The following is a 27831-nucleotide window of genomic DNA, read 5'->3' on the forward strand; positions in this document are numbered from 1 at the left end:
AGGTACTGTTCTGAAAGAAGGCATTGATTTGTTCACCCTTCATATAAGAGTTAGTTCATTGGCTTGGAGTGTCTTATCTTGAAATGAGGGTAATTTTGTTTCTCTGTTAGCTTAACATTCCAGACAACCTATGATTATAAATAATTTCCTCCATTAATTCAGTATTTTAGCTGTAGGAGGAGTTGAGATCCTAATACAGATCAATGGTATAATGTGTATGTATAATGCCTAGATTTAAAAATCTGTTTTAAGAAGCCAATTGTGTCTATCTTACTGGATTCATAAAACTGATAGATAGGGAAAGGAAGGTATCCTGAATTACTCTCCAATAAATACTGAAGGCTTTTACACCACTCTAACTTCACTAGGAGATTAGCTGGTTAATTTAGCCAGCTAATCCAGGCGTCTGAAATGCAGTCAAATGAATAGTCCCTTACATAGCTTCCTATTTGTGCTACTCTGGTGTAAACTGGCTGTAACAAAATTGGTTCTTCATACTTTCAGTTTTCTTAGAGCACTTCAAGCCTTTACATAAGGTATAATATTGAGTAGAAGTACTCTGATAATTTTGTATTACTTATCCACAGAGGAGTAAATGAGACCAAGTTCTTAATTACTGTAGTGTGAAAGAGCCCATAATATACCTAAAATGTTTATAATGCATCGGATGTCCTACAGATCATTCTTGGTGTTTCAGTAGTAATTCTACTAATGTATTGTATTATTCTGTGTGTTCTTCATTCGTAACATTGCACAAATGTAATGTAAGACAGTAGAACCCACACAATTCAGTCACCTTCTGCTGCAATAGTGTTTTGACAACAGAAGATTAGACTGTTACTGATCTGCTGTCAAGCACAGTTTTAGATATTATCTGTATTGTGAGATAGCAATCTTAGATAAAATACTACCACTTAGTGACCTGTCTATGAAATAAGATGATTGAAATATGATATACTATGGTACACTATTTTTGTTATTGTTACATGTAAAATAAACCTATATTTAAGCCTTCTAAATTCCTGTGTCTATGTGTTAAAATATAACTACACACAAGAAAGCTCTGAAATTTTCCTGCCATCCAGAATAAAAAGTCCCACAGAGATAAACTTTCTTTTGAGTAACGTACAGTGTTTACCCTGTCCATAACTTGAAGTTACTTTCCAGACTAGTATGTTTTATCTTAATTTAGAAAAATGGTTGACAGTGTACAGTACTGCATTTATTTCAGATGTTGCTGAAGGTGAAGGATGACAAAATACAAGTTTCAGCTCTATGCTCCAAAGGGCTTGGAATAGCCCTACCTCAATTGTAACTTAAAACTTTTGAATGCCGCCCTACATCACAATTAATATTATAAAATTTAAGTTGAAATTCTACAGGATTTTGCAGACTGTATCTAAGAGCCTTGCTTATTTTGACACTTCCCCCTCATTTTTGATTGCTGGGTACTTTTTCTCTTTTAATCTCTTTAAATGTTTTTTGTCTAGTCTTGACTCCAAACTAAATGGATGACCTGCCTAGGAAAACACATGTTTAATTCTACTCCATTGAATGTTTATTTGATCTAGGAAAACTTTAAAAAAAACTTTAGCATGTTTATTAAGTGAAATTTGCATGCCAGTACACTGTCAATTTGATATTCAGTAGCAAAAGGTTATGACATTTGCAGATGTGACATCACACATTTCCTAAATTTAAGAGGACTGGTGCATTGATATTTTGAAAAGTGGTGGACATGTATGGAGAGACTGGGAAATGGTTTCCAAGGGAAGATAAGATGAAGTGGTGAATAGTTTAAAAACAGTACAACCAGATACGGTAAAGCAGTATTTGTCCTACTCATCAGGAAGCAAAGAAAGCATAACTTGGGCTTTTTTCTTCTTCTGAACTGATTTGATTCTTGGAAGACAAATGGTAATTGGCAGAATTTAATATTGTCCATTTCTGGGGTTCCACCAAGTACTCCTGGGCTAGGGGTACAGAAAGGGTCAAGAGAAGCAGAAATGACTGCTCTGTCATAAGGTTACTTTCCTTCAGAAAGTTGTCAGTAGGTATCTTAGGTCATCCATAAATTTCTTATAAATGTTATCTATTTCTTCATGATTCTTTTATGTTAGTTGTGAGTATTAAGGTCCCATATTAAACAGATAGCAGTGGATCTGACATTCAGACTATATAGCATTAACAGCCAGTTTCATGCTTTAAAAAAAAATAAAATTGTTAACTCACGCACCAACCACAAAGCTGCCTTCTCTTCACTAGGAATTTGCCTAGTTTAGTTGCAAAGTGAGCAACACCTCTTTTCTCCTCACAGGGGAGATAAGGTTGCTAAGGATGAATGCTTCATATCCCGCCTCCTCTATGGTGGTTCTTTGTGATAATTTCTGAATGACCTTGCCTGCCCTACAAAGCATATAGGTGTTACATGTCATATTCTGAGTGCAATTCTACTTCTCCATGGATAATAGGTGTGAATCTGTGCATGGTACTTAACTTCTGGGTGCCTGGTTATTGTTATAACTGAGGATCTTTCAAATACTGTAAAGAGTTGACAGATTTACTGTAACTATTCAACCCATATGATAAAATAGATTATTTCTGTTCACCGGTGATAAGATTTTTTTTTAAATTTTGTCCTGTTTTTATGGATTAGGATATGCCTTTGCCATTTTTTTCCCATACACAATTCTCCAGTTGAGTGGACTATCTGAGGCAAAAGAACTGCCCTAGTAGCAGTGGCCATGCTGCCTACTCTGGCCATCCATCTCCTAAAAGAATGTGTTTTTCAAGTGATACAGTAATTTGGAGTGTTGCTTCTGCTGGAGGATGAGTTTGGAATGGAAAGGATGGAGGGCAGTTACTGCTGAGAGAAGGAGGAGGGTAAGGCTTTCCACTACCACTAATGAGCAAGTAATAAGGGTTACTGCTCTCATAATCTAGAAGCAGCATACTCCTCCTGCCTAAATTTTCCATTATTGACCTGCCAGAACAGCTTTCCTGTTTCCCTCCTTCTGAGAAGTGTGGTTTCAGACCCCCCCTTGCCTGTACACAAGTGTAGACTCTCACAGGAGATTTTTGTGGGAGACTAGGGGAGTTAGCTTCAGAACAAAACATCCACAAGTGAGCAAGTGAGCAAACTGGAGAGGAAGGAGATTTCCACCTTCACTTTCATCTCCAGAAAACCTGACTAGAACATTTTCATGAACAGACTATGTCTTCTTATTCTTGCTAGTTAAAGCTGATGGTTGAGCAATCAAGCTTTCTGTGGATGGAGTAATGGATCTCCAGAAGCCATAGACTGACATTTAAACCAAGCCAGACCATAACAGTACTATATCAGCACTGCCTTCCTAATTCTTCTCCTTGTGTCATGTAACTGTCATAGTCATACCTTGTGTTAGTTTTGGACAGGAGGAGGCCAAATGACACAGTCTGTAAGAGTCTCTGCATTTTTCAGAGAATAACCTCCCAAACTAATAGATCTTGAAATAAAAACTTTCAATTAAGAAGTTGTACAAGTACATGACTTGCAGCTGTTTTTTATAAGACAAACATTTGTAAGACAAGCAGTTACTTATAAAGCATTTGCTAATTAAATATTCCCATAAATCACAGCAAGAAAAATTTTAGAGTACACAGGACAGGACAAATTGAAATGTGCAATTGACTATTGATCTATGGCCAAATAAAAATCTTTTAAATGTAAAGGCCTCACTTAATTTAGGCAGAATCAAAAATAACATCAATGGACCTGTTACAATTCTCCCAAGGCCTTTTCCGGAAACATAATGCAATTTTCATGCTGTCCGGTGATGGATCCAGTTAATGGAATAACCCTATAACCTTTAGTGTTCTTATTCATATTCAGGGGTAATATAAATATCATCTGTCCTTCCTTTGGCCTGCAGAACATTAGGCTAACCTCTTTCTTCAAACTCAACATGCTGTGGTTGCTTATCTGTCTGATTGATTATTTTAAAATAACCGGTGTTATTTTAGGCATAGAAACTCCTTTACTAGACCTGCAATGTATTAGGGACTGAATATTGCACTGAAACGTAATGAAATTGAATCTGTACCAGAGATGTATCAGACCCAGAGAAAAAAAAATATTATTTATTTGTTCAAGGAATTCTCCCTAGCAGATTTGTTACCTCGAGTGTTTCTTCATGTGGGGATTTCTGACCTAGAGTTCAAGTAATCATACTCTTTATTTTCACTTAATAAGCATTCTAGCTTTTCCATAAAGCTTCCTTATAGCGTAATTCTGTATAACAGTCTAATTTATAAAATCTGTGAAGAATAAATATAAAATATGAATCTACATAACTTATGACTTACTGGCTTCAGCTTTCACATGATTTACATTTTACATGTTCAATGGCAGGTTAAACTGTAAATTAGGTTATCCTCTGGGTGGAGGTCTGAGGTGTACTTGGCTTCTTGGGAAGTCTAGAGGGTTCAGCCCTTGTGTCGTATAGTTCCTAGCTGCAGTCTATGAGCAGAGGGGCTACTAAATACCTGGAGCCAAACTAGTAAAGGGAGTGTTCAGCTAGAAGTTCTCACTAAAGGCTGTGGTAAACATCTGAGGAAATGAACCCCAGACACTTGTTTTGTTAAATAATCCTCCATCACTACATTATCCTTCCAGAAATGCCAAGGCAAGTATACCCAACTCAGGTTTAACGGCGGTAAGCAGATCTGTCATTCCTTACACACAGGTGCCAGCCTGGCTTATGCGTATTCCTACAGCTATAATGCAGCAGGAAGAGACAGGCATGGGAATTGGGCAGAATGATGAGCTTGAGTTAAACCAAGGGAAAATCCGTAGCCATCACACCTTGTTTTGGAAGAAAAGTTAATAAGTCAGAAAAGACATTTCAAGGAGGAATTTTAAAATAAAAGGGCTGAACTCAAGGAAGAAAAGCAGAATCAGCCCTATAGTGATGGCAAGTCTTCCTTGGAATGTGCTATTTTATATGTGCTTAAAAGAAAGTGATGATGGTGGATGAAAAGGTATAAGTGTGTTTGCCTTCAGCCAGGCTTCTCACACCACCTGGTAGGTAGCTCAAACCAGAAAATTCTGAACATCCTAAGGAAACTCTTGCCATTGAAGTGGAAGAAATGAGAGAAAAGAGAGAAAAGAGGAAGGGGATGATGTGATGCTTGCTGATGAAGGGAGGATTTTTTGGACACAGGGATGGCTACATAATAATTTCTTTTCCTAAGATCTATGAAATTTATGGGAAACTTCCAGTTCCCTGAAGATAAAATGTTTACTTATGTGTATCTGTGCCTGAGAATAATTTTTCCCATTCTATTCAAAGAAGATTTCTAAGAAGCATTCTAAGAAAAGATTCATTTGCATATTGATTCACTGGGCTGATTTTTTGTTCCAGTTCATGTATAAAAACAGAAGATTTGAAGCAGGACTCCTCTATGTTCCTTCTGAAATGAGTGAGTATATAGCAGCCGAACAGACAGCACTGCAGTGATGAGTGCATTACTAGATATATAATGGTCACAGCCCTTCAACACCATCAGGTTTTAATAGTTGTTGGTGCATGTAGTGTGTAAAATAGTGTACAGCTATGGTTCTGTGCACGTCTCAAATACATGCCTGCTGCCTTTATGCACAGTAGAACAGAGATGAGAAAAGGAAGGTAATGAACTGGCAAGCTGTCTTGGGTGGCTAACAGAGAGAGCACGATCTAAAAGAACAAGTTTAGAATTAGATGCCAGAACAATCTGTGTCTTTGTCCTCCACTGTGTATTCACAGTCGACCTCATCCTGAAAACACTTGTTATTTCATTCCCAGACCTGTAAAGCATCTGTGGTTGTGCTTAGGCTTCTAAGCTGAAGTCAGCAGCATCACTCACAGGCTTCAAAAACTAGACTACTTATGAGATTTATTGGATTGAAAACCAAGGGTTCATTGCTCTGCAAGACCTAACTATACCTTGTTTTTCAGATGTGCCATAGAAAATCAGCTTGCTGTTGATGTCAGCAAAAATAATCTTTCTGACATAGGACAGTAACATGTTAACTAGCCTGCTTTAGCTCTAGGGGTAAAGCTGGGACTGTTGGGCTCATTTACAGTTAGGATCAAATTTGTCTTTCCATAGCCCTCTAAACAGAACTGAAGGGCTATGAGAATTAATTAGCTGATGCCTGTCACATCCTTTGAAGATGAAAAATACTGTCTAAGCAGCACCATGGTCACCATAACAGTCCTTACCTTTGCAGATGATTACATGTAATCAAAATGTGAGAATCATTCACAGCACCGTGATAACTGTATTGTATTGCTGGAGAAAATACAAGGTTGTACGATGAGAAGGGTTACTGTGATCTTCTGTGCCATCTCTTCTGAATTCAGTGTCAGCAGCAAAATGTATTAAGCACAGGAGTAGTTATCTTTCCCTCTGAATTTCTAGAAGAAATACTAGGTGACTGAGATGGGATGGGAAAGCTAGTACTTAGTGTGCTCTGAAGTTTTTTTACGTGGAGCACTTCGAGAGTGAGCCTTGGGCTCCTGTGAAAATGGAAAATGGCCAGTCTAGAAAGACAAAGTATCCTGTTACATATTATCCTCCTTATTTTAAATTTTCCAGAGGCAAACTTAATTTAACATGACATATTAACAGAGTTAGATTCTCAGGGACTGTGGACCAATTTATGAGGCTTTGTTCTGATACCCTGGTTCTGTTAGTTTTCTCTTTGTGCAACCTTGGCTGTGTAACCCAAACAATGCAGAGAAATATTTAAAGAAAACAAACTGGGGAATATGTGAAAGTCCTTTCCAGCGTCAGGAATGTGAGGAAATGACCTTCACATCTCTTGCTGGAACTTTAAAAATGCTTCCATGGTATGGTATGAGGCAAAATTCTGTAAAAGGAGAGATGGACATGGTGTACCTCTGTCTTGGAGTCTTCTTCTTGCCAATTTACAGAGGTAGTAGTAAGAGAAAGAAAAAAGGCATCATGTTGAATGCAAAGGTCACAATCTAAAGTGGTTCTTCAGTCCCCATAAGACTAGAAGATTAGAGTTTGCCTTCGTCATATTCTGAGCAGGGCTGGAATTCACATCTGTATTTAATTTCCCATCCATTCCTCATTCTACATGCCTGAGACTGAGTAGTGAGTGAAAAGAGATTTTGCTTCCTTTAAAATAAAACCTGAAAAATATTTAGAGTGAAAGAGGGGTGGGGGTTTTGTCTTCTTATAATACCATGCACCTGTACAAGATCCAGACACAAGGAAATCCTACAGAAACTCTGCAGGGCTATTTGTAGGTATAGGCTAAGCTGGCAATTGCCTGGGTTGATAAAAGTATCAAACACTAATTCTAGGCCATGGCAGCACTGCCCAAATTGCTCATGCTAGAGTGCAGAAAGCCATTATTCCCACCCTACTGTGAAGAGGACAGCTGAAGCAGTCAGATGGTCAGTCCAGCTAGAGCTCTCCTTGGCCCAAAACTGACTCCATAAGATTAATTCTGTGCCAAGTAACTGCCTCTTTACTGTGACTCTACTGCTTGGGGTATTTTTTTGGTTTTGGGTTTCGTTTTTTTTAAGTAGTAGATGGTGTATTAATAAGTTTTGCTTAAACTGATGAAAATTCTTGAACCAGGTCTGAAAGCACCTATTTTTAGCTGTTGCCTTCATAACAAAGGAAGAATGTAAAGCCAAGATTAGTTAATGTCCTTGGTTTAATTTCCAAACAATATATGCTACTGTTATGTTTGTGTATTAGGCTTTAATCCCAATAGGATTAAGGTTTAGAAAAATCTGCTAATACAGTATGTCTAGCAAAGGCATGTAATTGTTGGTTAAATGTTACCTTCTTGTCTGCATTGACTCTGTTTTTCTTACTCTCTAGACTGACAGACTTAACTTTCAAAAAATGGGTGGAGCAAATGAAGCATTTTTAGAAATAATGTTCTGAGAAACTGTATGGCCTTAGTCTTCTAACTTTTTAAATGAATTATGGAACAGCTTTGTGCATGTATTAACTGCATAATAAAAAACAGACCCCTCCCCCCAATAAAAATAAAGCCTGTTGTTTCAGTAGAGCATGTAGTCCTTTTTAAAATTAATTTGTCAGTACATTAATAATTTTCTATTTGGTGTGTATTTAATCAGTGTTATTTTCAGGGCTCTGAAATATAGAATCCATGAAAGAATGTTCTCAAGAAATCTACTCTTTTAATGTTTTATTAGTTTCTGATGTTGTATGTACTGTTTCTTTTTGATGGGTTTAGGCAAAGATTAAAACAACTTAATCCATTCATCCAAAATGAGCTTAATGGCCACGTTGTAAAGATTTATCTCGCAGCAGCTGTATCAGTTACAGAAATTCTATCAAAACCCCACTGATTATTAGAGATGAAATTTATTTCACATATGAATTTGAAATAAATAATTTGTACTGTTTGCATTAGAGAATTTCAGGCATGACTGAATTTTTTAAGGAACACTACTAAAGTATAATTCTAAGTTCAGATAAAACCTGTACTTAGTTTCAGATGCTTTCCATTCAAGTGCTAGACAGATCTTGCATTTTCGCTTTTATTATCGTTATTATCTGAGTTATTTCTATTCTTGAGTAGTAAAGTACTGTTCCTAGTAGTAAAAGGTGTTGTTTTTTTAATAACTGTTGTTAACTGTTATGGAGTAAAACCATTAAAGGACGCTCTTCAATTTTCTTATAACTGCAAGCGCTATAGGATGCATTTCTGTCCTGCAGTCACTGTTGTGGCTATGCTATAGTATAAAATTAGATTGAGAAGGCATACTTAAAGTAATTAGCTTGGGGAGTGGTTGTACAGGCAGACAGTGGGGAAAACAAAAGAAATTTTTTTAGTGTTTGAGGCAGTTCTGATTCCTCATTTTTCCATGTTGTCTACTTTGCTTACAGTATTCTGGCTAGCCAATTTAAAACTAGCTTAGGTATTTTGCTCTATCATCGGTGGGAACTAAGGGCAGCCTAGTTATTCAATATGATCCTTTTTCAAAAGAAGTGTAGGATCAGAAGTTCCCTAAAAGTTATGTTTATATAATGAAAAAAAAAAAAAAAAAAAAGAATGTAGAACATCTGAACCTCCACAAAAAAAACACTTTTAGTCATCTCAGATCTCACATGAAATGAAGAAAGTATATGAGTTCTTGTACTAGTCCAGACAGAGCGGGGCTCATGTCTACATTGAGGAATGGTAAACCTGCTTTGCCACACATCACATCTTCCTTCATAGATAAACTTTTAATGGAAAATGAGCTTGCAGTTATATGATTATGAGGCCATAGCTGTGATACCTCAGAGCTATCATAGAATCATGGAATAGCCCAGGTTGTAAGGGACGTTAATACATCATCTGGTCCAACCTTTCTTGGGAAAGGGAGCCTACATGAGAATATATACCACACTACCCAGTCACATATTGAAAACCTCCAGTGATGGAGTGTCTACCATGTCCCTGGGGAGTTTGTTCCAGTGAATGATTGTTCTTATTGTAAAAAATTTCTCTCTTATGTTGAGATAAAACCTCTTCCAGTGCAACTTGTACCCAATGCCCCTTGTCTTCTCCATGTGGCTCCTTGTGAAGCAAGAGCTTCTGTCCTCTTTGCAGCCTTTATGTACAGAATACTGTGATGAGGTCCTCTTGAACCTTCTCTTCTCCAGGGAGAAAAGGCTTAACTCCTTCAGCCTTTCCTAGCAGAGCAGGGTCTCTAGCCCTTTGATCAAGACGTGATGATTAGACCCTTTCACTCAGGTCTGATATCATGTCTGTTTAGATCACTGTGACAGGTCAGATTAGGCTATAGGTCTGCAACTTCAAGTGTAGCAGGGTACCAAATAAGTGTCCAGATAAGTTTATCAAAGTGTTTTCCTCTGTCCCCTCTCTGCCATCTTTGTATTATTTGTGTATCACATGTTTAATATGTGTGCATATGTCTTTGAAGTGTTCTCCAATTTCTTCTCAAGCCCATGTTGGGAGCCTGTCACGATCCACTGTTGGGTTGAACAGTTTGGCAGAGGATAAACCCCCTTGCTTTCCAACGGACCTCAGATAATTCTGGGAGGTTGGGGGTGGCTGGGCTTAACTTCTGATTGATTCCAATGTGTTATCATGACTAGGTTCCTTTTACATTCTCAGAAACAGAATTAAGACTCAAGATGGAGTCAAGTGCCAAGTCACTTTATTTGGCCAGAAATAGGTACAGGACAGAAAAGCAATGAAAGAGAGAGAAAAAAAAAAAAAAAGGTGAAAAAGGGAATGAGAGGGAGGGAGAAAGTAGGACTGTTGCAATAGTTATCACTGTGGATCTGTGGCAGTCCATCCGGTTCAGGCAGGGGGGAATCTGGGCAGTCTGGGGTGACAGTCCAGGTGTCTGATACATCTTTGAAGCTGGTGGAGGAGTCGATGTTCCAGAACGTTGTCTCCCCTGGTTTCCCCTTTTATAATGTTGCTCTTTTGCATAGTCAATAACTGTTCTGCATACCCACACGTCCCACTCGGCAGTGGGGCGCATGCCCAGTACTGTCACTAGAGGATGCTTGAAAGTTCTAGAGGGTCCGAGCCCCACCCCCCTACCCCCCCCATTGCCAGTCGGCCTTGGGCCCGGTCTTATGCACGGGGGATATGTACTCCAAGATAACGGGGCATACATTCCTGTTGGGTCAACATTGGTGATTAAACTGTTCCACTCAGCTGCCATAGTGATCAGGCTTTGGTAGAGAAGCTTGCCTGCCAACAATGCTGAGACAAGTTTCTAGTCCCTGACACAGCCTTTTCTCTACTGCAGAGCTATGGTGTCATCATAGAAAGTTTTTATGTTTGTGTTCCAGATAGGAGTGTAAATGGTTAATCTGTTGGCATCCATGGTTTAAGATAGTGGACACAGTGGTGTCCAGAGACAGAACCAGAGGCAATGGGCATAAACGGAAACATAGGAGTTTCTATCTGAACACCATAAAACGGTATATTTTACTATGGTGGTGACCAAGCACTGGCACAGGTTGCCCAGGGAGGTTGTGGAGTCTCCATCTTTGGAGATATTCAAAAGTCATCTGGACATGGTCCTAGGCAACCAGCCAGAGATGTCCCTGCTTGAACAGGGCGCTTGGATCAGATGACCTCCAGAGGTCCCTTACAGCCTCAAACCTTCTGTGACTCTGAAACTCTGTGATATGGTGGTAAGATTCTGATTAAAACACAAGCACAACATCTTAATGTAACATGGGTTAAAGCTTAGTCAGATGCCCAAAACTTTAAGCTGTTTTAAATTTTTTTGTGAATGATTTTTACACCTCTTCAGTTACTGCTTTTCACACAATTGATATAATTACCTTTCATCTCTAATATTTGCTATTCACCTAAGGGAAGAAAGGAAATTATTCATAATAATACATTCTGTTTAAAAGCTAAGCAGGAAGAAAAAGGGGGAAAAAATACAGTTCTGTAGTAATACAAATTCAGGGATTTCAGTCATCATGTCTAGAGTTTGGCTTTGGTTGTGTTTAAGCAGAAAAGTAGATACTTGACTTGTACCATGTTGCACATCAAGGAAATGTTCCCATAGCAGAGTCTAAGGGTAATGTCAGGTACACTGTGGATAGAGGCAGTGCTCATCTGCATGGGCACTGCTTCTCAGGCCTGGGAAGGACTTGTCACAGTGTGGAATATTTATGGAAGTATAATGTGGAGAAAGAGCCATTCTCTCCTTTAGCCAAATGAATAAATTTGCCCTGGTAGTGATTACTGAATCAGTGTGTAAAAGAATAGTAAGTGGCATGTGAATAAAGCCTTCTTCTGAAGCAGGTGTTCACTGGTGGTGGCATGATCAGTAAAAACATCCACTAAATGCTATACCAAATGTTCAAACTTAATTGTTTTTCAGTCTCACCTAAGGTTTTAAATCCTTTAGTTACATTGATAATTATTGTCTTCAGTATATAGATAAATGGAAATGGGGATGTAATAAACATTGCAGCATTGAAAATATAGCACAAAAGCATGACTTCAGGTGTCAAACTATACAGCTCTTTTCAGCCATTTGCCAGTCTGTGAAAGGTTAGCTCACTTATTTTATTACACAGGTTAAGAATCTGAATATCTGTCATCTCACTTTATCCAAAATGAAAGTACATCATGTATGATTTTTAGACTTTTCCTCTTCCTTCTATTAATCAAGTTCATCATCTTGGTAGTATAGCAGAAAGATTTAGGTTTTTAAAAAATTATTATTGTTGTTGTTTTGCTGTTGTTTACATTATTAAAGGATATCCCCAGCCTAGCAAGCAAGAAAGCTCCACAAGTCTTCAGACATTTTACGATTTTTAAAAGAAATTAAATCAGAAAGCGCTACACATTAATTTACATATCACTGACGATAAGCAACAGGTATCATATATGTTGTCTTACGTATGCAGGTAAATCTGTTCCTAAGCATGAATAAACCTTGAATCCAGAATCCAAATCTGAGGTCAAATAACCACCTTTCTATCATCTCCAGTTCAGTTAACAGGTATGTAGATGGAATAATACAAAGGTAATATTATTAGGTGCGTGCCGAGTTTTTGTGGGGCTATGAACAGAAAAGCAACTTAAATAAGTAAAATCTAACAGTCTGCCAAGGATGCATTTGATATGAACAGGAGTGGTATGTCGTAGAAGCAGTGATAAAGAATATGTGCAAAAGATAAACTTACTCTATCTGGGACACTCACCTAAATATGACCAGTGAAAACTGCACAGATAACGATCTTCTGAATTTTAGTGTTTTCTCAACACTGGAAAAATATGAAGAAATCTAGATAGTATTAAGAAGTCAAGATTCTTCATAAATTGAAATGTCAAACAACTATATATGAAATAAAATGTCTTTTTACTGAAATTCAAATATTTTTTGTAGAGTTCATCTATTCTTTTCAAAACATACAAACTTTTTTTTTATTAAAAAAATTAAGGTTTCATTTAGAAAAGGCTTTTTATTACCATCTGAGTTAATTATTTTTCCAGGACAAAACATACTCAGAATAACTAAAAGTGGTGACATATTTTGGTATTGCTGAATCTGCGTGACTTTTTTTTTTAAAAAAAGAATAATACCAGAGTCACCTATTAAAAATACAGAATGAAAATGAAGCTTTATAGTATATTTACATGTAGTGGTATTTTAGAGTGAAGTGAAGCCAATACAAATGTTGCATTACTTATTAGGGAGCTGCTCAAAAGTAAGTACTACAATCGTAACCATAGCTGTTAGGCACTATCCAGTGTTTTGCTGCAGAATATGGGTTTAACCCAATGCCATAGCATGGTACTAGAAAGTACAGTTTGTAACGCAGAACTGTGTCACCTCTTGGAAAAACTGCAGTGCTACTCTTAGCTTTGAACTGATAAAATTAGTTGGCAAGTTATCTCCAATTTAACTTCCTTAGTTACTGTTTTACGATGTCCAGATGGCCACAGAACATATCCTGAATACTGCCAATGTTTGGACTTGCCAAGGAAATACATGGAGACCAGTGGCTGCTTCACTGTACATGTGTGAGGCTGCAGCCAGGGTGATAGAGAGAATCATATATATAGGAGAATGCACTAAACATGCTATTTAAATGCAGTCTTTTTCCAACAGCTCAGCACAATGCTTCTACACCAGTATAATCTGGCATGCCTACTCAGATAGATTCTGATAATCCTGAGCAAGTTTCTGAGCTGTTGGTTCACAGGGGAGAAGTGGTCTGGAAATAGTGATCTTTATTAGGTCATGCAGTGCTGTATCAATAAAGGAATTAAAACTCCAGAACTCTGTTATTTCATATCAAATTCTTCAGCATGAAAGAGAGAACTTGTGTGTGCTTTGTACAGGCATAATATTTGTCAATTCAGTATCTGTTTTAGGTGATTAGTGTGCTTTAGCTTTACCTAGACTTGATTTTATTAAATCTCATTGTAACCAAAATAAATCTAGAGATGCAAATATTTGTGTTTCTCCTTGTTAAGAGCATTAACTCTTTAGCATTAACATGCTTCTTGAATTTTTGTTCCCTGTGCTTATAACCACAGTACTGTCTGAAAACTATAATAGTATTTTTTCCTTGCAAAGGATTAGCCCCTTGCAGTTCTGTCTTTGGAAATATTTCTGGTCACACTATTATATGATTGTGCACTTTTGCATTAAAGAATGCAATCGCTTTGCTTAGAGGTGTAGACATAATTGTGGGTAGTCTTCACTGTTAGGATTTGAGGACTAAGGCATTTAAGTGCTTCCATTTCCCATAACTGCTAAATATGTTTTACTGGAATTTGAGTAAGGGCTGATGAACAGTTCTATTACAGCTGCTTTTCTCTTGGTGGTCATTCGTTTCATTAAAGCCTACATACTTCTCACCATGAAACATAAGACAGGAGTGGTGATCAAAACAGTAATTTTCTTTTTCAGTTATTTTTTTAATACAGAAACAGTTGCTTGTTAGTGATGTCCAAAGTTTTTAAAAAACTGTATTCCTTTACAGTTCTTCAAGTGAAAATTACTAACATTTTCAAAGACTTCAAATACCAGTCATTCCAAGGAAGGTCCAGTGTGCCAGAGCTCTTCTAAGTGTAGTAAGACAGAGTGAAAACTGGACATGAAGCAACCATATGATTCACTGTAACAGTGCATATCAGCAGTTGAAAACCTTGGGTAGTCAGGCAAGCAAACAAGGGACGGAATCTCATAAAAGTCCTCTCGGCATATTTTTTCATCTCGAAACTTTTATATAACTCCATAGGTAGTCATTTTTGTTTGGCTAATCAAACATAGATTCCTGTGAAATAATGTCATGTCCTGGTTTCAGCTGGGATAGAGTTAAATTTCTTCGTAGTAGCTAGCATGGGGCTGTGTTTTGGAGTTTTGCTGGAAACAGGGGTGATAATGTGGAGATGTTTTAGTTGTTGCTAAGTAGCACTTACACTGGTCAAGGACTTTTTCAGCTCCCCAGGCTCTGCCACGTGCACAAGAAGCTGGGAGGGGGCACAGCCGGGACAGCTGGCCCCAACTGACCAATGGGATATTCCACACTGTATGACGTCATGCTCAGTATATAAAGCTGGGGGGAGAAGGAGGTAGGGGAGGGCATTCAGAGTTACAGTGTTTGTCTTCCCAAGTAACTGTTACGGGTGATGGAGCCCTGGAGATGGCTGAACACCTGCCTGCCCATGGGAAGGAGTGAATGGATTCCTTGTTTTGCTTTGCTTCCGTGCGCAGCTTTTGCTTTACCTGTTAAACTGTCTTTATCTCAACCCATGAGTTGCCTCACTTTTACTCTTCCGATTCTCTCCCCCATCCCACTGCGGGGGGGGGAGTGAGCGGGTGGCTGTGTGGTGCTTGGCTGCTGACTGGGGCTAAACCACAACATGTCATTAGTGCTAACTTTTTTTTTCAAGAGCTACTTCTGTTTCCTCCTGATGTCAGTCCTTAATACAGTTATAAAGTAATGAGAGATTTTTATTTCTACTTTTTTTTAGGCATTCTTAAGATATACTGGTAGCTTATTGTAGTTAACATTGTGATTAAGTGTTCAAGAAGAAGTAAAAAGTCTTAATAATGTATGCATTTGCATAATGCTGTGGGATATGTACTGACCTCGGTTGGTTGCTGACATACATTTGAACATGGGAGGTTTAATAATGCAACTCCCTCCCCTCCATTGACATGTCTGCTCTGAATCTCAGAGGATGCTGCTTTTTGTAATAAGCAGGATTATTCATAACCCAGTTATATTGAACAGCCATATATTCTCAAACTGAACTGCAGCTTATTAACCAACCATACAGTCCAGGAATTTTAACTAAAATATTAATGTAGTATGCTATTTGCTCAGGACAATTCATGTTTCTGCAATTGAACAGGTTCAATTGCTGCATCATAAATTCTGATTTTTAATAGATTATTGCACACCACATCAAGCTGACTATAGTCATGCAGGATGTTGTCATCTTGTCAATGAATATTTTTTCATGATTAATAGGCTTAAAGTTTCAAAGCATGATATTTTAGAGATTGATTTTCTTTTATGCCTTTATGTCCTGTAGTGTGAAACCTGACTTTTCAGAGGAACTTGAGTCTCCTGAAGTCTCTACCACCTATTCCTCACTGAAAATATCCGAAGACTGAACAGAATTTGATATGTAGTTTATATGTAATAAGTATATAATACAAATTCACAGTGGAATGTCATATTATTAATTTAATTATCCACATATTCAAATAATACTAATATAGTGGATAGTACTACTGAGCAATAGCCTATGGAGTGTGAAATCCAGTTTCTTTAATGACCCTTTTTGTCATGTTGCAGTGTTGCAAGAATCTAGAACATAAATAAAGAACAAAAAGACTCAAGAACTCAGAGATTAAGTAAACAGATATTTCATGTGAGTCTATGAACACTTCTTCCTACCCCTATGGAAAAACCCAAGAAAAATATCAAAATATTATTATCTCTTGGGTTGTAGACTTACTGTATTGGTGTTTGCCCAATCACAAAAAGAGCAGCTACAGCGTATGACCCAGGCATTATTGCCGATGTGATATTATAAATGGGGATAATTCTTGCAGGCACTAAAATCTGAGGGAGAGCTAAGGAGGAGAAGTGTCAGTATAGATATTCTAGTACTTCAGATGATTTTATTTAGACACACTCACTTATTTTGAAGAATGATTATCTTGTATTCTTCAGAATTTTTTTCTTCTCTCAATTATTATACTGTCTATGATCTGCATAGCAATATACTGCATCCTTACTGAGATTTTTAGCTCTACTCATAGATGTAAAATTAGGCCTTGAGCACTTGTGGTCATAAAAGACTTCTTGGCACTTTTATAAGAGAGGAAAGGGGTAACCTGCTGAAGAGTGGTTCGCTCTGCTAGCCATGGCCTAGTACGGGTTACTCATTGCATTTTTCTTATCTAAAAAGAAAAAAAGAATAACCAGATTGTCTATCCTGATAATGTCATAATGAGTGGTTGTCTCTGTAACAAACACCACGTTTTAACCAAATATAACTAATCTGGTGATTAGTGAGGAAACTATCTCTCCCTATAAGCTATGCATAAAAATTTCACATGCTGCAGTGACAATGCAGTTTTAAGTTCTAAAAATAATATGTTTATTTTAACTGATAGAAACAGATTGAGGGGAGCTGCTTTGGGGCATTCTTGTAACTCTGATTTGGGAATCTGGACTACAAATGACATTGTTATTTGGAAGGTAAAGTTAAGTATTGCTGCAGGATTTGATGTATCAAGGGGGCGGGGGATAGAGAGGAGGGTTGATATACAGTTGGTTATATTGAAACATACTAAAAGTATTTTTGAATTAGAGTTTATTCAAAGATTAACCCTAAATTGTAATAAATGCATGCTTTGTTTTGTGGTTTGTTTTTTTTTTTTTTTTGTCAGAACGTTTAGTTATAGACATAGTCCAAAGTATACTTGAGCCTCCACCATATGTACATAGATCCTGCACTGATAAGAGTCAGCTGTGACAAAATATGGATTTCCCCAGTGTCTTTTGGTGTTAATAAGATGAAGGGATTAGGATTTTTAATTATCTGTTAGAAACAGAAGTGTCTTCATCAGATCAGCATGCTGACTGTTACAAGTATTTTGTTTTTCCATGGTACCTAAATTTGTCTTGAAGTTCACAAGCAAGTCAGCGAGGGCTTCAGTATGGTTTGGACTCTGTTAAAACAGTCAAGAAGTTTGTGCCCAAAGAGAAACTGTTATGAACTCCTGCATTTGTGACCACTTTTATAGGATTGATTGCCTTCTTTGTACATCCCTTGGGGCCTGCCAATTCTTGGGGGAAGAGAGTTCCTCTCTGGCAAGTTTGCCTCTGGCACTTTTTTCCTGTTATTTGTGTACTATAAAATCTTTTTATTGTGTCAGGGACTCTAGATCTAGAAATTTGCCATGAGTGCTTCTAGGGTAGATGTTGTTAAAAGATTGTGGTTTTTTTTCCCTATTTTCCTTGCAAAGGGACATAAAAGGTATTAGAAGAGGGAAAGAGCTAGCAAATGGCATAGCTAGATCGTCAATTTACCTCATCACTCTCTGTAACTCCAGAAGGGTATAATGAAACCTCAATTACTATCCTGGAAGCTGCAACATCTTTAGCTTGCAGGCACATAATCCTTTTTATTTTGTTTCTTTAAAAAGTAGTAGCCTCTTTATGTCATTAATCCTGCCCTGCGCAGACTGACTAGTACTGGGGAATATATTGCCAGTAGACAAGTCTACTGCCTGGGCATAATTCCCAGCAGTAAAGCTGGCATTTGGCCTGCAGGAATAGATTACTATGGATTGTTTCCCAGGAGCAGCTTTGTGAATTATGTCATTTGGCATCTGAACCATATCTTCGGGAATACCCTCTTCATGACTTTCAAAATTCAGTCTGGATATTCACTCTGTACTTAACTTTCAGCAGAGTGCTTATAATTCACTCCAAATCATTCCATGTCAGACCCATTTACTATAGTTGCAAACTCATGCAAAACTAGCAATCCATGAAGGAAGAGTTGGGCCTTGGTGATTGAGTGTTTTGGCCTTGAAGTTGAGGAAGCAAGCATGCTAGTTAACACTTTAAGTATTCTTGCTTATTGTCGCCATTGTTCATCTGAAATGAGTCTCTGCCTACACTATATTGTAATATCAATTACATATCTGTGCTTGGCATTTGTAATTAAAGCCTTTTATTTTTTTTTCCCTCTGTTAAGACCTGACCTGTGTTACAAATTTTTTGAATGTTGCAGGGAAAAGAATCATCATGTTTTCAGGTATGTGCATATTTTGTCAGACTTTTGCTGTGATTTAGAGGAGCATTTGGAGTCGCATCATTCAGCCAAACCTTTAATCACATGCCTGAATTTCATTCAAGAGTGCATTAAGGTTAAGGATTTTTTCAAGTGAATTAATATTTAAAATTTTAAAGTACAGGCTTGGCTTCCACTAAGGGACTTCAGCTATAATATTATTAATATTATTATATTAATATGTAAGTGTTTATTATTAATATTATAATTAATAGTAGTATTACATTTTGAAAACCCAAAGCGATCATGGTTTGATTGGGCTAACTGCTTCTAAACAGAAGAAAAGAGTTTCTGCCCCACTGTGGGTATCTTGAATAGACAGGACAAATAAAAATCAGGAGAAAAGATATTATTATTTGTATTGTATTATTGGGGAACTGCCATTCAAAGAATTTTAGCAACCTGTACAAATTACAAAGGAAGCATACATAGCAATAGAAATGACCCGTCGCCATGACAGTCTTCAGCCCCCAACCATCCATTCATTTTCCCTCACTGCTATCGTGTCCCTAAAAGCCAGTATGTTCCTTTTTCTTTAATTAACAGTCAGCCAAAAGATACAAGTCTCTTTTAGAAAGAAGAGACTTGTCTTTGACATCCTTTGTCAGACTTCCTGTAACTGGAAAATCTGGAATGGCTCTGCTCATGGGAGCTAAATGTTAAAATCCAAATTAATTCTTTAGCCTATTAAAAAACATCTCATTTTCTGTTCCCTCAAGCAGCATTGTCAAAATTTGCTCCCCAGGTGTCTGGATAGATGGAAGTTACAGCTGGTGTCTGTCCTGCTCTTTACATTGATGTTTATATTTGTCCATCTGACTGAATGCCACCTGCTGCAAGGGCAAGAGGGTGACATCACCCGTTTCTGAACAATGTCTTTCTGCCAACAGAAGGTTATTCAATTAGGCAATCATTCCTGCTTAATGCTGGATGGGATGATGTCAACCACCTGCACTCTGTCTCCCTTGCTTTCCACTTCCTGGGACAACAGCCTTTTCTGTCCCTGGAGAGGAGAGGAAGGTTGTCAATCTGTTCTCTTTTTGCGTTAGGTTCTGACTAGAGTTATTAGTCTGACATTTGTTTTGCTTCCTGGCTGGGGCTATACTCAGTACGGATACTTAGTAGAAATATGAACAAGCATTTGATAATATATTAATGTTTTAGCACCCCTCCCTGCTCTAGTGGACTGAATTTTTTGCTTGCTTGCCTCAACATGGGATTAACAAATTTCATATGCTTTAAGGCATTATACTAGGATCACTAAGGGGAGAATCATTCTTAAGTGCAATGGCACGATGAGACCCTCCCTGCAATTTTGTATACATTTATATGTAATTTTTTGTTAAAGTTTTGTTTGTGTGGTTGATTTTACTAGATTTACTTCAGTTTATAGAAATAGAAGCAGTGTTTACTGCTCTGGTTACTCTAGCTTCACAGGCAAATACTTTTCGTAGAGGAGCATTCTCTGGTTTTGATTAACAGGATGTGTGGCCTTGTGGCTTTTCAGGGTGTTCCCTGCACCTTACATGGTGGATCTCATTTTGTAGAAGAAAGAAAAAGAACAAAGAAGAAAAAGAAAAGGGATGCAGACCATCATCTGTTTCTTATAAACAGACATGCTGCTTTATATTCTCTCTTAAAACTTCACAAATTCATGAATAGTATGTCAAGCAACCATCTACTCCAAAGTTTATTTTAATAAAAGTACAATGACAACTCTTGTATCTGTATCAGATTAGATAATAATTTCCTGAAATATATAATATTTATGGCATCTTGAAATCTTTACATGAATGTGGAAAATTGTTCTCTAAGCATGGTTATCAGAACAAAATTGAGTTTCATTCAACCCTCGTATGTCCCTGAGATCCCATTGAACCCAAGTGCCACACAGTTGAATTTGAAGTAATTCCATTTGGTTTTAAGTGCACTGAAGACAAGATTGAGTCTGTCAGATCTTATTTTAGTTGAAGGGCATAACTCAAATTATTTCCCTACTCTGATAGTGCTTACTATTTTTTATATTTATTTATTTTTCTCTAGATGTAGTCTTCTGTTCTCTCAAATATTTCATCTATATAGGCCCCATTTTGACTGGAAAAGTATCCAGTCTTTCTGTTAAGTAGACTTTATTACTTTTTTGCCAGTGTTAAAAACTAGTTTTTCAAGTAGAAACACGTTTTACCAACCTGCATTAGAGCAGTGTTCACTGCTTTCAGATATACTTGCTGCCTTTGCTGTCTCAAAAGCATTTAATGATCTTACACCAAATGACTGTTTAAACACATTTGCAAACAATACACATTTTTCTGGAATAATAAAAGATGTAGTTCCAGAAAGAAAGAGGTAATTAAAATTTTCTCCCTCCTCTTGCAAAGGAGACAGAGTCCACAAGATTTCAGTTTCCTGTCTTTACAATTTTCAACTAATATGTCCTTATATATTCAATTAATGATTAAGTGTAAAATTAATTAATTTTTCAGAACTCTCAATAGTCAGTAAACATTTTACACTGAGTCTGCACCTTCAGTCTAGCATACAATAACACCAGAGATCATAGGGGTTTGTTATTTGCAAATATGTGATAACAAACTTCCAGGACTGTATCCCCATTAGTGGATTATGTTGCCTTTTATTGAGAATTGCACAAACTGTACCGTTCTGGAATAAAACAGGCCATTGAACAATTAATGTGTAATTGATGCAGCATTTGGGATTCTTATATTAAAAAGGATGTACCAGCTTAGGAAGCTGAGCAAAGCTCAATTCCTGTTGACCTATCATTTTTGATGCTCTTGAAAAAGCATCTAAACTTCTGTAAATAGTTTCCCAGTGGTGATTAGATAAGTAGCCTGTCTGCTTGCTTACCACAGAAATAATAATACTGCTTTTAACACTGATACATCCAGTGTACTTAATAAACAAGGTAAATACTTTTTTCATGTAAGTAAATTGAAGCAGAAAGGAAGATATTCAAACAGGTTATTCCACAAGCCAGTTACAGCATATGGGAATAGAATTAATGTCTCTACACTGGAGAAGAGTTTTCAACTCGATTTAAAACTGCCTTTAGCTCTCTGGACATACCAAATTTAAATATTTTTGTTATCATTACTTACATTGGTAATAAATGACAAAAATATACAGAAAGCAAAGCTCAACCATTTCTCCAAGTGAAGAATGGGGATCTAAAAAGGCTTGGACAAATGAAAAGAGAGAAGATGAGGGAAATGAACATAAATGCTCAAAAGCAGAAGATCAGTGAATACCCATGAGTACAAATACATTCACACATCTCAACATTCAAAACCATTTTACCACTGTTGACTTTTTGTAGGTTTTTCTGCCAGGCTTCCAGAATATCACAAGACCAACAGTTCTGTTAAACTGTTTCAGTAGTTGTTGAAATGCTTCAATAAATTGCTGCACAGAGAAAAAATGCAAAGAACTGTCTGAAAAGCAGGATAGAGAAAAATAAACTTAGGAGACCGAGAGGGGAAATACTGTTAAGATAGTGTTATTTGGAAAGAAACAGAAGGTAGTAAAATTATGAAAAGTAGGAATTAAGGTTAGAATCTCTAATGTGATATATAAGTTTGTGTTTCTTCCTCTCTTGATCACAGTTTTCATCACAATATAGTAGCTTTACAATTCACCAAACTGACAGAGGCCAAGATAGGTGATAATTCAGCCATCTTATCAGCCAGTATCATTCGGTTTTTTGAGTTGTGATGAGGGGAAATCTGCTGTCTTTACTGGATTAAGTCCACTGATCTTTCTTTAAGCTGGTGAAATTAGTTTCCAAACAAGTTCTAAAGGAGGAAATGAAATAAAGGTTTTGAAAAATAAGAAAAGCGGGAGGTAATAAATCTTCTCCAAACCAAATAAAACTTCTCCGAACCAGATGACATCACAAATATTTTGTCTCAAAAATTATGAATGTAGAAAGCAATTGGGGGCAAAAGAATTGCAGAATCATATAAAAAGTGAAGATGAATGAGAAACTGAATTCTAGATGGATAAGTGGAGAAGAAAATAACTATATGCAACCATTGAGTTGAAACAGGGCTGAAAAAAATATTGTCGTAAAATAGAGCAAAAGAGTCACAGCAGGATTAATCACTGTAACGCTTTTCTTGTCTTGTTTTCAAGACAGAGTATGACTTGAAAAAGGTGTTTCCATACCACATTACTTAGTACACATGTCACATTTTCAGCCGGACTGGTGTACTTTGTCGCTGATGACTTGAGATAACACGGAGGTGAGTTTTACTTCCTAAATGGTAATGTAGAAGAAGGTTGCACTGTCTTAAGGAGTGTAAGATGCCATTTCATTCTCAGTCTGATGCACAAATTTCTCTGAAGGCATGCAGTTACTGGCAAGCCATCCTATGCAAATTTCCGCTGGAAGGAAAATTGATCCCTTGAAGGACTCCTGACAAATCTTCCTTCACTACTAAAAATTAATAATATGGGTCAACTCTGTTTTCAAGACAAGAATTTTCTCAGCTGAAATAAAGATAAGAAAATGAGTTAGCCTTGCTGTCAGTGGCAATTTCTGAATTAGGTCAAGGATATTATTAAACCTATTGCAGTAGTACAAGAGCTCATCTTCGCAGCGCTTTTGGAATATTAATATATATCAGTTTAGAAAATGAGAAAATTATATTTGGAACAAGTGTTTCTTGACATCTACATTTGTACAACTTAATGTTGTGTGTTGACAGAAGTAAACTAGACTGATTATAAATATATGCTTTTAGTTTTTAAAATGTGTTCAGGATAAGTAGGAGTCCTCATGGAGATCTTAATGGGCATGCAGAATCTGCAAGTACAGCCTGAAGGATGAGCCCATTTGTAGCTTCCTGAGCATACAAAACCCAGCAAGCCCAGAGATTTTCAGCCAGGTAGCACACTGCCACTCAAGTGCACACTGGCCACAGCTGTGTGATTGGAACAAAGGTGGTGGAACATGTTGTGCTCAAGCTTCCTTTGGAAAATTGCATCTTCACATCAGGATAGATATAACATATGGGTCGTGTCTGTAATTCATAGGTGCCAATATGTATCAGTGGAGTTGTTCTACAATGTTTTTGGCCTTCAAAGGGAGATGTCAGCTGTAGGGATCACAAACCCCTCTATTCTGCATGTGACTATATACGTATGTGCATCTTTATTTAAATATAAAATCAATAATTTGATGCTTATGTTGAAGGTTAAGTTGTTCCTAATGAAAGGCCATAGAAATCTTGATGCTGTCACAGATAACTATATGGCCAACAGTGTTTAGCTTTAAACAGGTAAATCTCTGTTTTGATTTACACTTGCAGCACCCAAAATGGCAGGATCAATTTGTTTGAAAATTGATAAAATTAATCTATTGTGGGCTATGACCTTATATGCCGAGATTCACCCCAGAAGTATTTTTTCTTTATGTTTGAATTATAAATCTCAGAAAAACAGTTTTTATTGTAGAATTATTGACACAGCTTTAACTGTAATTGTGTGGCTATAATTCTGTAAAGCAGTAGTTATGTGTATTGCTAGCTGTTAACTAATATTTCTCAAATAGTAGATATTGAACAGAGAAGTAAAAGAAAATTCTGTGGTGGCAAAAACCAGTAAGTAATTGATGTGAAGAATCAATAAAAGAGTAAAAAACTGCTATAGGAATGACCCAGGATGAAAATTATTTGTACAGCTGAAATTGTTCAGCGTATATGTGGAGATAATCATATATGGATATTTATGGGCTATATGTTGTATTCACTGTGTGTTTCAAGACTCAGTTTTGTTAAGAGAATACAGCATCACTCTAATATTTTAATACATAAGATTATAGATGGCAATAAAAGCAATTATTGTGGCTAGCTGCCACATGACTTAGAACAGAATTTGAGTACAATTTTACTATGTACTACACTGTATCTGTGCTTGAAAAAAAATCTGTTCTGCCTCTTTTGGAGGAAACATGGGAAGTACTGGTTATCCGATGTAGTATAAAGATACAAAGATGTCTGATTCTGAGTTATTATCTTAGGGCAAATACTTGTTTTCACCTGTGGCACACCCTCTGAAGATTCACAGGTTTTATTGGATGTCATTTAGTTCAGATTTAAACACAGTGAGAACAGCTGAGATTTGTGTTGTTTTCATGTTTTCATTCAATAAATTTCTTTCCTTTTAAACTTATTTACTTAAAAAATAATTTAGGCTAAAATTCCTAACAATTGCACCTAATTACTTAATGAAGATGTACTTTGTGATAACCAGATAAGTTCTCCACAAACATTCATAAGAACTGATGTCAGTAAGATCTTATGGTGATATAAAAAGAACCCAGTTAAATTATATCTTATTTTAGTGGGCCTACATATTTTAAATGAAATATGAAAGGATGAGATTCTTTGAAAACCTAGGAAAGAAACAAACATCTGCATTGAGATTGTTCTCTTTATTAATGGCAAATCCTTAAGTTGATAAGCTTTCCAAGGTCATGATTTATTGGGTGATATTTGTTACCTGAAAATAGAAGGACAACACTTTAGAGGTAAATTTTCTATCACTGGAAATCTAAGACCAAATAAATGAATATATTTTGTGATTTTTCACCTCTTCAAAAGTACTAGAAGATTGTGAAGTATAAGGGATGAGAAGCACATGTGGCTGTGGTGGCTGTGGTGACAGCTTTCTGTATTAGCCATACCCTTATTTAATGTGTAATCACAGGCTTGTCTTGAGGACAGGCTCCATATTTTTTTCCAGAAATAGAGTAATTAGTATGAAAATTTAGTAAAACTGGTTTGTGTTTCAACCTGGGGCCAGGTTTTTCTCTAAATCACCTTTATCCAAACTGGGTTAGCTTTTATATCTAAATGTAGTGGTCTGGCGTCTCTGTACATTCGAAGTATATGGACTTCTGAGGGAGTATATAAACAAGCTGTATACTGGGTGAACTGTTCTGTGAATAGGTACAACAAGCTAACATTTACAAGATGCCCTCTTAATTGCTGGTTTTCTGCTATTTCCTTATATCTGCACTTTCTTTAAGGTAGTCAGGAGTAAAATTGGAGGGTTTGCCATGGTAAGAATCTCTCCATATTTGTATTTCTGCACATGCTTCAGCAAATTCTGTCCTGCTTAGCCTTTAGACCGTATCAAATTCTACCCTAACATCTTACCCTTCTTTTTGTGGTATCTCATAGCAGCACAGCAAAACTGTTTTTGTGGCCTCCCTGACACCTTTTCATCAGCATGCCTTCTTTTTAGTAATTTCCTTTATTTTCTTTTCTGTTTCCATGGTCTTCTGGCCTTGCTATTGACCTTGTACAGCAGAACACAAGGGGAATTCTTGAGCTTTTCTTGTCTTTAGTGATCACTAAGTGTTTAAAAGAACTGTTCTTACTTCCTAGCGCCCTGTGTTGAGAACACAGCAAGATAACAAATCTTTTAAATCACAGCTTTAAGGTTCCATTGGCCTGGGAAGTGAGCATCCTACAACATTTAAGTACAATCTTGTAGTATCATCAGCTCCGCTGAATTCTCTGCTTTGGGCACTTTGATATGTTCTGTCAGCTCAGCAGCATATTGTTTGACTTGCTCTTCAGTGCAAATCTAATGGGGATTAATGGCAGCAAACTCAAGAGCACTCAGGGGCCTGCTCACCCTGCTTTGACTCCAACAGCTCCCTAGAATGCTGAGGAAAGTGCTCCAGCTTAGGTTTGTCGTAATGTCTCAGTCAATTCACTAAGAAGTGCTTATTTCAGGGAACCCAGTAGTACAGGACAAAAAGGCCTTGCTGAGTGTGAAGCCACTTCTTATGTCTTTCTAATACTTATTTCACTTAGAATTCTGTCACGGTTTTGTCCCTGTGATGCCACAGTGCAATCGTTCACTCTGTTTAGCAGACTGTCCCTCTTTTCTGTAGGGCTCTAAGTTGCATGTGTATAATCAGTTAGAAAACCTGTAATTTGTACGTTTTGTTTCTTGTAATTTTCACAGGAGTCAAGAAATAGATATTACTTAAAAATGGTTTGAGGGAATGTTTCATTGGGGAAAACTGAATTAAAATAATTTTTTTTCTATTTGAGTCAAGAGAGATGCTTATTCTTCCAACCCAGAATGCATCAAGGTGCCTTCTTTCATTTCCATAGGAACTGTTACTAGAAATGTAATTCTAGATTCCTTATTTTTAGTTCAGTGTCCCAAGTGGACAGCAAATACTACATCCCAGAACAAAGTAGCGTTCTCCTCCTCCCCTGTCCTCCAGTATAGACTATACTTCTTTAATTTAGAAATCTGGAATTGAGTTTTAACTCTCAAGTTCAGTTGTTACTACTTGTGTAGATGCTCTGCACTGATTGTGTCAGTGCAAAAGAATTTCCCCAAAGTAACTGAAATCACACAGGACATAGTAAGAAAAAGGTGCTCTTGTGTATCAGAGTCTGATATCTGAATACAGGAAGGTTTAAATGTTTAAGTAAAACAGAACCAACCTTCTCTAAAAGTCAGTTCTTATCTCATACAAACATTGCACTGGTAAAATAAGATTGGATTGCAAACACTTCTTTCACTGCAAAACAATACTCCTAATTATGAACATTTATTATGGTGCTACTTCTCAGTTAGAAGATTTTAGTTAATGCATGATCTTTGCCACTCTGATGTTTCAGAAATCATCCCCAAAAATTCACCACAGATCATAATATATTAAATGATATCAGAAGCCTGTAGAAAGGGAAGTTTTTTTCAGTGTTGAGGACAAGTCTGTGCTTTTTATCTAGTTTAATGCTTGCTCAAGTGGACTTTATTTTATGAAGGTATTTATAGTATTTATTTTGCCTTACCTATGGTAAATTATTTTAAAATTGTCTACTCTGGAAATCATGCAAAAGGAGAGGGATAGACACATGGTGAATGTTTTTTAAGGCATGTTACATTAAAATACTACTACTATGTTTATCCAT

At 36.9% G+C, this 27831-nt stretch overlaps 1 protein-coding gene across 4 annotated transcripts in view; it reads left to right on the forward strand.

Moving 5' to 3' along the window:
* CDH12 (cadherin 12) overlaps positions 1–27831 on the forward strand; it is a 588619-nt gene that overhangs the window by 287611 nt on the left and 273177 nt on the right. Inside the window, exon 2 of one of the 4 annotated variants that reach the window (XM_075084229.1) lies at positions 12436–12530. The exons of the other annotated variants lie outside the window; for them this stretch is intronic. The gene's annotated coding sequence lies outside the window, so the exon portion shown is untranslated. The remainder of the gene's footprint in view (positions 1–12435; positions 12531–27831) is intronic. 4 annotated transcript variants of the gene reach the window in all.

The sequence above is a fragment of the Phalacrocorax aristotelis genome, chromosome 2, assembly GCF_949628215.1.
Source record: "Phalacrocorax aristotelis chromosome 2, bGulAri2.1, whole genome shotgun sequence".
Classification (NCBI taxonomy): Eukaryota; Metazoa; Chordata; class Aves; order Suliformes; family Phalacrocoracidae; genus Phalacrocorax; species Phalacrocorax aristotelis.